The following is an 8,912-nucleotide window of genomic DNA, read 5'->3' as shown; positions in this document are numbered from 1 at the left end:
CATAAAATCACAACAACATGTATAAACATATTGCTAAACTTTATAAGTATAACAAGTACTTACAAACGTCAACTTAATTATCAATAATATTATATAACATCTTAATATAATACATAAACATTTATAATATAATATATTATAGGTATTATTTTTGAAATTAAATTGACAAACGTTCGAACGTAATGTGTATATAAGGCCAAAACCGAATGTCAAAATGACATTTCCAAAACTATTCATCAACAAACGTCCGTTACGTTGCACGCTGCCAAGCCTCCGTCACTGCCGCCGTCAACTCCGCCACAACCGTTACAAAAAGGTAGGCATTCATCTTTTATTCAAATAACATATATTTTATTGAGATTTGGATTGAATTTTGTTTAAAATCGGATAAGTGGTGGCCAGATATTCAACTTCATTTTCCGGCCACCACGGCCAGCCATTGGCCGAATAGTCACCTTAGAAATGTTTCTTGAAGTGTATACTTCATTTCTACGGTGACATTTCGGCATTTAGAACTTTGTAGAGAAATTTTCGAGATTTCAATAATGGCTGAGTCGACTCAGCTCTGCGTCGTAACGTTCGAACGTTTCACCGAGAAGTTCGAACGTACGACGTTTAAATTACAGAGCCGTTACGACTTCTACGTTCGAACGTAACCTTCTTACATTCGGACGTTTTATTCATCAATTTTCATAAACGTTTAATGTATACTCTAAATATTATTAAACGACATACGTTCGAACGTTAATATTTTACTTTCGAACGTAAATCACATACGGTCGGACGTTTAATTATAACGTCCGAACGTAGTGATTTTCTACGTTATTCATGCTTCGACGTTCGGATGTTCGTATTTACGTTCACACGTAAAACAAATACGTTTGAACGTAAAACATAAACGTCTGAACGTACTTCAGCCAATATTTATTTACTGTTTATGTTCGAACGTCTATGTTTTACATTCGAACGTATATGTTTTACATTCGAACATCAATTTATTTACATTATTGATCGTGCAAACGTATAAACTAACGTTCGAACGTTTATCTTTACCGTTCGAACGTGAAAGACAAAATGTTCGAACGTTAATGCAGAGCAGCTTCAAATTAATACAAAAAAATGCATTAATGTAAATAATTTTTTCTCCTTTTCTATTTTCAGGATATGGCTCTTCCACTGCATACTAGGAAACGAGGGAGGGAAGGAGCCACGTCGGACACTGCCCGTATCGGAGCTCGTACTGTTATGGTAGAGCGAGAGGTCCTGATTAATGAGTTCGACGAACTCTGTTAGCAGCAGACGAACCTGAGAGATGTTTTCCTCAGTAGAGGCTGGAGAAATATTTGCACATTGAGGGGGAAGGTGTACCCCTCAATGGTTCAAGAATTTTATATAGGGATGTGTGACATGCCTCATGATGCATCCTCTCACACCGTGACTGTACGCGGTGTTTCCATTGAGATATTACTATATGTCATCGGCGAGCACCTTGGGATTCGTCAAGGAGTTGAGACATTTGCACACTCAACACCTCGTGAGGATGTAGGCACTTCTACATCATCTACTGGCCAGGCATTTGAGCCAGCATCAGCCAGAGATGCAGGCCAGTCAGAGGCTGAGGATACTGGCGTCGAGGCTCGGGATGATGACCGAGACGAGGATTTCTACATTCTCACCGGGAGGGACCGCATGCAGATCGAGCGGAAGAACGCCTTCAACCAGAACCATCTGCTGCATTTCTTCCGCATGTTGCACCTTATTGTTGCAACAAATGTTGATCCCGTGGCTCATAAAACTACATTTAGTCGCTTCGGGCACAATTTTTTATACGAGTGGCACGTGGAGATCCTATAGATTTGCCACTGCACATCTTTGAGAGGATCCGTTACGAGGCGATCATCGTCTCCACGGATAATCTCCCATACGGTGTCCTCATCAGCCGACTATTACTTACACGGGGAGTGCCGACCCAGCCAAAGGAGCGGGTCAAAGATCAGATGAGCCCCCTCGACATGACCACGCATCGACGTAGCATTGGACAGGCGAGGGGACGTCAGCCACCCCCTGTAGAGGATCTAGTTCCTCCGACGCAGCCTGAGCCAGGTCATGTCGGGAGTAGTAGTTAGCATACGTCGAGCACATCTGCAGGAGATGTGCGGCTTGCTTGGGTTGATGCGGTCATCTCACAGCTGACTGCGCATATCGATCATAAGATCGATCGATCGCTCGAGGCTATATCGGCGTCTGTTGCCGAACTCACCCATCGTGTAACTATCCTCAACGACAAGGTTGATACCTTGACTGAGGAGGTACGGAGTTCGACTTTTGCGGATAACGTTATCATCTGACTGTTGTTTACTACATTTTATTAAATCTTGTATTTTATTTTTAATATTTGTAATGAAAAATATTATTGAATATTTCTATCGTTTGTTAATTTCAATTTTTAATCTTCTTTGATGTTATATTTTTCAACTTTAATACTAAATCACTGTATTTCAAATATATATAAACATAAATATATATTTATATATTACAAATTGTATATATATAAATATATACAATTCAATTTTTTAGACTTGTTCACAAATTATGCACAATAAAAATCATATAATTTTTAAATTAAAGTCATTTAATTTAAATTTACAATGAACGTTCGAACGTTATTACTTAACGTTCGAACATTGGCGGAAACTTTTTACGTTCGAACGGTAATTAATAACGTGCGAACGGTTGTGCCAAAATATTTTACATTCAAACGTAAACATACATAACGTTCGAACATATATGTGACGTTCGAACGTATATTTCCTATACGTTGGAACGTAAAAAAATCTCATTCTATCTTTAGTGACGGTTTCCAGAAACTGTCACAGAAAATGCCTTTTAGTGACGGTCTATGGACAGTCACAATTTCCCAACCGTTACTAAAAAACAATTGTGTTGTAGTGACTGGTCATTTGAAAACTCTTCATTTCTTACAAATCTTGATGCTTTGAAGGAGCAAGACTATGCATGAAAAACAAAAAAGATTGAGCATGCAGTAATAAAGAAAAAAGAGCAATTACCATTACAAGCTCAACAAAAGCGATACGAGTGGAATGCTTGTAGTCGCCTTTAGTGCATTTCTTGCAATTGCTAATCTAGCTATCCAAGCATCAACAAGAAATAAAATTTCAGAATTATATCAAAGGGATGATCACAGACCTCTCCACAGACTTATTCAAAAAAGAGTTTGACATCGGCCTGAGAAACTTGTGCAAAATGAAACAAAAAAGTTCTGATCAGGATGATATTCCAGGCACGCCACAGACCATATAAACTCATTAATCAAAAAAGTGTAAATCCATTTAATGATGTTTCATTAATTCCAACTCGTTAATACAAACTCATTAATCCAAATAGCATAAGTCGGTTTACTCATTTTAAAAAATCTGCACTTGAGAGGCCAACAATAGAAAATGCAAAAAAATAAAAATCAGGAACTCATTAATCCAAACAGTATAAATCGTTATAGTGGATTTTTTTTGTTTTTTTTTTTCAAACATTTTTTAAATTCCTTAAACATTTTTAAAATATAAATAAAAATCACAAACTCATTAATCCAAATAGCATAAATCGGTTTACTCATTTTAAAATAAAGCTGCAGATGAGAGCTCAATAATAGAAAAGACAAACGGAACCAAAAAATAGAATCAATAACAAAATATACAAACCCAACAAAATATATAAAGCAAAGATACCTATAATTTTTAAAATAAAAAACAGCAACTTCTATCAATGCAACAAAAAAAAAAAAAAATAATCATAAAATAAGAAAGTAAAAGCCATCTTTTTTTCCAGGAAGCTGCAAATCAGAACCGAATAACAGACAAGACAAATGAAACCAAGAAACCAAATAAAAAAATATATATATACAAATCCAACAAAATATATAAAAGAAAGATACCAACTATTCTTAAAATAAAAAAACATAACAACTTCTATTAATGCAAAAAAAAAAAAAAAAAAAAAGAAGAAGAGAAAAAGCATCTATTTTTTTATACCGAAAGAAATATATTTTTTTAATTATAAATACAACTAAAAGACATGTTTTTTTTTTTAGAAATCTAGAAATCAAAATAATTGCATCAAACAACCAAAAAAAAAAGTAGGACTCAGTAAATCAAGACACATCCAACATCATAATAACAAAAAAGACAAACCAAATCAAGAAATCCAATTGATTAATGCAAAACAATGTGTAAATCAGAATAATACAAACCTTGAAGCATCATAAACTTCAAGCCAAACAAAGCAAATTCCCTACAAAAACCAAACCAAGAAGTTTAAAAATAAAAAAGACCACAAATTTAAAATTCAACCCATAGAAAGTCACCTTGGTCTTTTGGTGTTTCTCTTAAAACTATCATTTTTCACTTACTTTCTCCTTTATATTTCTCTACCATTAAAAGTATAGTTTGAAGATATATATATATTTTTTTTTGTCTTTATTTTGCAGCAAATATGCCATAGAGATTTGAAGCTAGAAAACACTTGACTTTTAGATGGAAACATATTTAACAAAATATACAATTCCAACAAAATATATAAAAGAAAAATAACTTGGCAACTTCTCAAAATATACAAATCCAGCCAAATATATATAAAAAATAACATAGCAACTTCTTTTAATCCAACCAAAAAAAAGGTTAAAAAACATCTTTTTTTCTTCACACCCAGGGGAATATCTACCGCAACATACAACCTCAAAGCAGCATAAACTTTAAACCAAACAGTCCAAATCTCCTACAAAAAGCAATAACCATCTGATAATTTCAAAAATAAGAACATAAACATATTAGAGAACACCAATTTTTTCATGTAGTTCATGATAAAAGAACTTTGGGTTGTGAAAGAAAAAGAATATAAACTCCTAATAGACTCTACCAAACTCACCCATCTCGTGAAGCAGGATTCCCTGGATGTGATATAAAAATAGTCAGTACTAAAAATGCTACATTTTCACTCCTAAAAGCCATCTTTTTTTACTTTCTCCCTCCTAATTTATATTTCTCTACCATTAAAAGTATAGTTTGAAGATACTTTTTTTTATCTTTATTTTGCACCAATTATGCCATAGAGATTTGAAGTTGGAAAACACACTTTTAGATGGAAGCATATTTAACAAAATATATAAAAGAAAAATAACATAGCAATTTCTCAAAATATACAAATCCAACCAAAAAAATAAATTAAAAAATAAGATAGCAACTTCTTTTAGTCCAACAAAAAATAAAAATAAAAAACATCTTTTTTCTTCATACCCAGAATAATATATATCTGTCGCGACATACAACCTCAAAGCAAAAAAAGATGTAAACAAAGAAAATGGAAGAGAAGAGAAGTAATAAACAAGAAAGACACGTATTAGCATAGTAGTGATCATGACATCCTGTAAACGCAGGAGTAGTACTGGTCTTGCCATTTGTGTGATGGGTCAAGAGGTGAAAGCGTGAAATGTTGCTGGGGTAGATCTCAGTTCTATAAAAAGTGGAAGAAAATGGTTGCATCTATACGGTCTTAATTCCTAAATTTATAGTGACAATGAAACCTCCTAAATCAAGCTTTGTCGGATATAAAAACATATTGCAGGAAATCACAGGCAAATATTGCACCTAATACCTTTGTCATCAACCTTTCCTGCTACATATTAAACTTGTCAAAACACAGAAGAGCAATCAAATACTCCATAACAGGTTATAATCTTACAGAGTTAGGTTCATTCTCTTAACTATCCAACTACAAACATCGGAACAATCAATTTACAAAATCACATGAAAGTTCTGAATTATGGCATGTAACCTTGAGTCCCACACACATATAGGACAAACCATTTGAGTGAAAAATGAGACTTGTCCAGTAACAAAAAGAAGTGGGGTAAAGAGAAATTTATTTATACATAGAGCCTGCAATACAATATAAGCGACAGAAATGGTTGTATCAACAATGCAAATCTCACCCTCGAGAGCAAAAAGCCTATAGAGGATCCCACTGCTTGCATAACATCAACAGCATTACAGTAGAGGAAATGGTAGCCATCAAAGATTAAAAGAAAAATAACATAGCAATTTCTCAAAATAGACAAATCCAACCAAATATATATATAAAAAATAACATAGCAACTTCTTTTAGTCCAACAAAAAAAAATTTAAAAGCATCTTTTTTCTTCATACCCAGAAGAATATCTACCACGACATACAACCTCAAAACAACAAAAGCTTCAAACCAAAGAGTCCAAATCTCCTGCAAAAAGTAATAACTATCTGTTAATTTCAAAAATAAGAACATAAACATATTAGAGAACACCAATTATTGTCCATTGTTTTAGTCGTGCGTGGAGAGGAAGGAAAAAGGGACTGAGTAAGGGGCTGGGCCACGGCGGAGGGAGCCTACGTGGCTTGGTACGATGGAGTCGTTACTACAACACGAAGGTGTGTGACGTTGCTGAGAGTTGAGAGAGAGGAATAGAGAAATAGAGAGTGAGATACGGATAAGGCGAGGTTGTTGGAGAGAGATATACAGAAACGAGTTTACCGGCATGAGGCGGCCACCTGGTGGTGGCGCTGGAAATCGCCTAGGTTGTGACCGAGATGAGAGAAACAGAGGGAGAGAGAGGCATTGTGGGTGGGTCTCAAGGCTTCGATGGTTTGGGGGGTTGTGTCTGGCAGCGTTGCTGCTGTGGGGGGCTAAGTTGGTGGTTGGAGGTGATGCATGACGTTGCTAGCGACTATCGAGAGTGAAAATGAAATAAATCGAGGAGTGAGAGAGAAATGAGATGAGGGGGTTGCATCTGTGGCTGGAGGCGACGCATGACGTCGCTAGGGGCTACCGTACTCCATGGCTGCTGATGGCGGCAATGGCTGTGTGGTGGAGAGAGATAGAGAAAAGAGAGGATGTTAGGTTGAGAGATAACTCAGAGGAGAGAGGGAATCGGGAATGAGAGAGAGGGATTTGCTCATGCTCTCAAATTCTTAGATAATATCACTGCACTTGGTAGAGAAAACATTCCCTCACCGGTAAACATAGGGATAATAATGAAACAGAAAATATAAATATCAGCCTACTATGCATATCAGCTGCCGCACACTCTCTCTATTGAGTGAAAAAAAAAAAATTTACCTGTGGTGTGCTGCGGCTTCCGGCTGATGCGCAGCACAGCCCATAATGAAAAGAAGAGGAATAGAAGTAAATAAAAAAAATTTGTACTGACACAAGTACTCGACGGAGACACAAAATCAATGATACAAGCAAAACCATCCCCCTCCCGATAACTAAAATGATGCAATGACACTTACTGACCCACTGACACAAATCGAAAAAAAAAAAAAAAAAACTCAAAAGATATTTATATCTTCACATAAACGGACACAAAAAAATAAGGTAGAAGGATAAAGAAGTAAGCACACAACACAGATTATATATGCTCGAACAAATCTCTCAAACAAACAAAATTAGCAAATGCACAGTAATAAGACTCTTGTCGTGGACAGATACTGGTACTGGGGCCTTGATCTTCTGCTTTTTGTATGATCTACCTCATGATCTGGGAACTCTTATGATCTAAGCTCGAAACGAACGTACTGTCTCGCCTGAAATATATGTGCTTTAAAATCCCTTGAATGTTGATTCCACACCCTTCACACCTATGGTTAATATACACGTGCACGCATGAACTTTGCAATATAAAATCATTAGTTTTGTCACAAACATGACGTTGGGATGAAAATGGCATGAGCTGTATGGGTGGCAATACTGCAGAAAATTAACAAGAAAACACAAAATGCATGCGTTATATATGTTTTGTGAGCATACCTAGTCTTGCATATATAAAACACGATCTTTGGAGGGCGCCCCTTGAGATCATTACATTTAATTAAGCTGAAGCAGTTGAAGGGCAACTCTCCTTTGGCGGGTCATTAGAAAGCTAGCTAGAATATCGGATATACATGCCATGCATATATGATGCCTGCCAAGGGAGAGAAGCCCTACAACTAGTTTGCTCACCGGCCGATCGCGACGACGATCTTAATTCATGTCATGCTTTTTGACAGTTCGAAAACCACCACCTCTGGTTTGTGTGGAGATGTCTAGCAGCTCGGACAGCTTTATAGGCTCTTCCAACAGTGGATAAGCGGTCGAGGGAAGCATATGCCATGGATATCCTTCGGTGCCTGCTTTCTACGCATTCCATGCAAGGCTGCTTTTGTCAGGGAGAAAAAAAAAGCTTGCTTACGAATGTTTTTGGATTCTGCTTTATTTTCGACTTCTGAACGTTTCTTTCATCAAGCTGGAGTGAGGGAGAGAGAGAGAGGGAAAAATCAAGAGGGAGATGCCATGGATCAGAATACACGATGCCTTCTTTTGTTTATCTCCCTCTCTCTCTATCCGTGTTGGGAGACAATTGCAGCAGAAACCTGGGCCTGAAGGTATATCCTGTGTCATATTCTCTCTCATTTCAATATGCTTTTTGACATCTATTGGCTATTTCACAAAAAAAAAAAAAAAAAGCAAAAGAAAACGCACTATAAGAAAAATAGATTTTTACGATTAATTTATTATAATTAAAAGATTATTCATAACTAATTTTAGTTATAAATAAACATTTTGTTAGAATTAACGGATTATAAATAAATAATTATCTTGTAACGTCGGAATAATAAATCCCCCTTAGTTCTGATCTCCTGGAAAAAAGTATATATCTTTTTGATAGCTATATAGGAATTTGCATCTCTCTGGTTTTATAGCGTTTCACTAATTAGCTACAGTACTGATCTCGTTGATAAAGTTTTATCTTTTTTCTACTCTTTGAACGAATAAATTTATATTATTTTTTATCTTGATTAATACATTCGAATTGTAAAATTATTTTT

This window comes from Juglans regia, chromosome 9 (genome assembly GCF_001411555.2).
Source record: "Juglans regia cultivar Chandler chromosome 9, Walnut 2.0, whole genome shotgun sequence".
NCBI classification, from domain to species: Eukaryota; Viridiplantae; Streptophyta; class Magnoliopsida; order Fagales; family Juglandaceae; genus Juglans; species Juglans regia.
The sequence above is the reverse complement of the archived record's forward strand: the minus strand, read 5'-3'. Positions refer to the sequence as shown.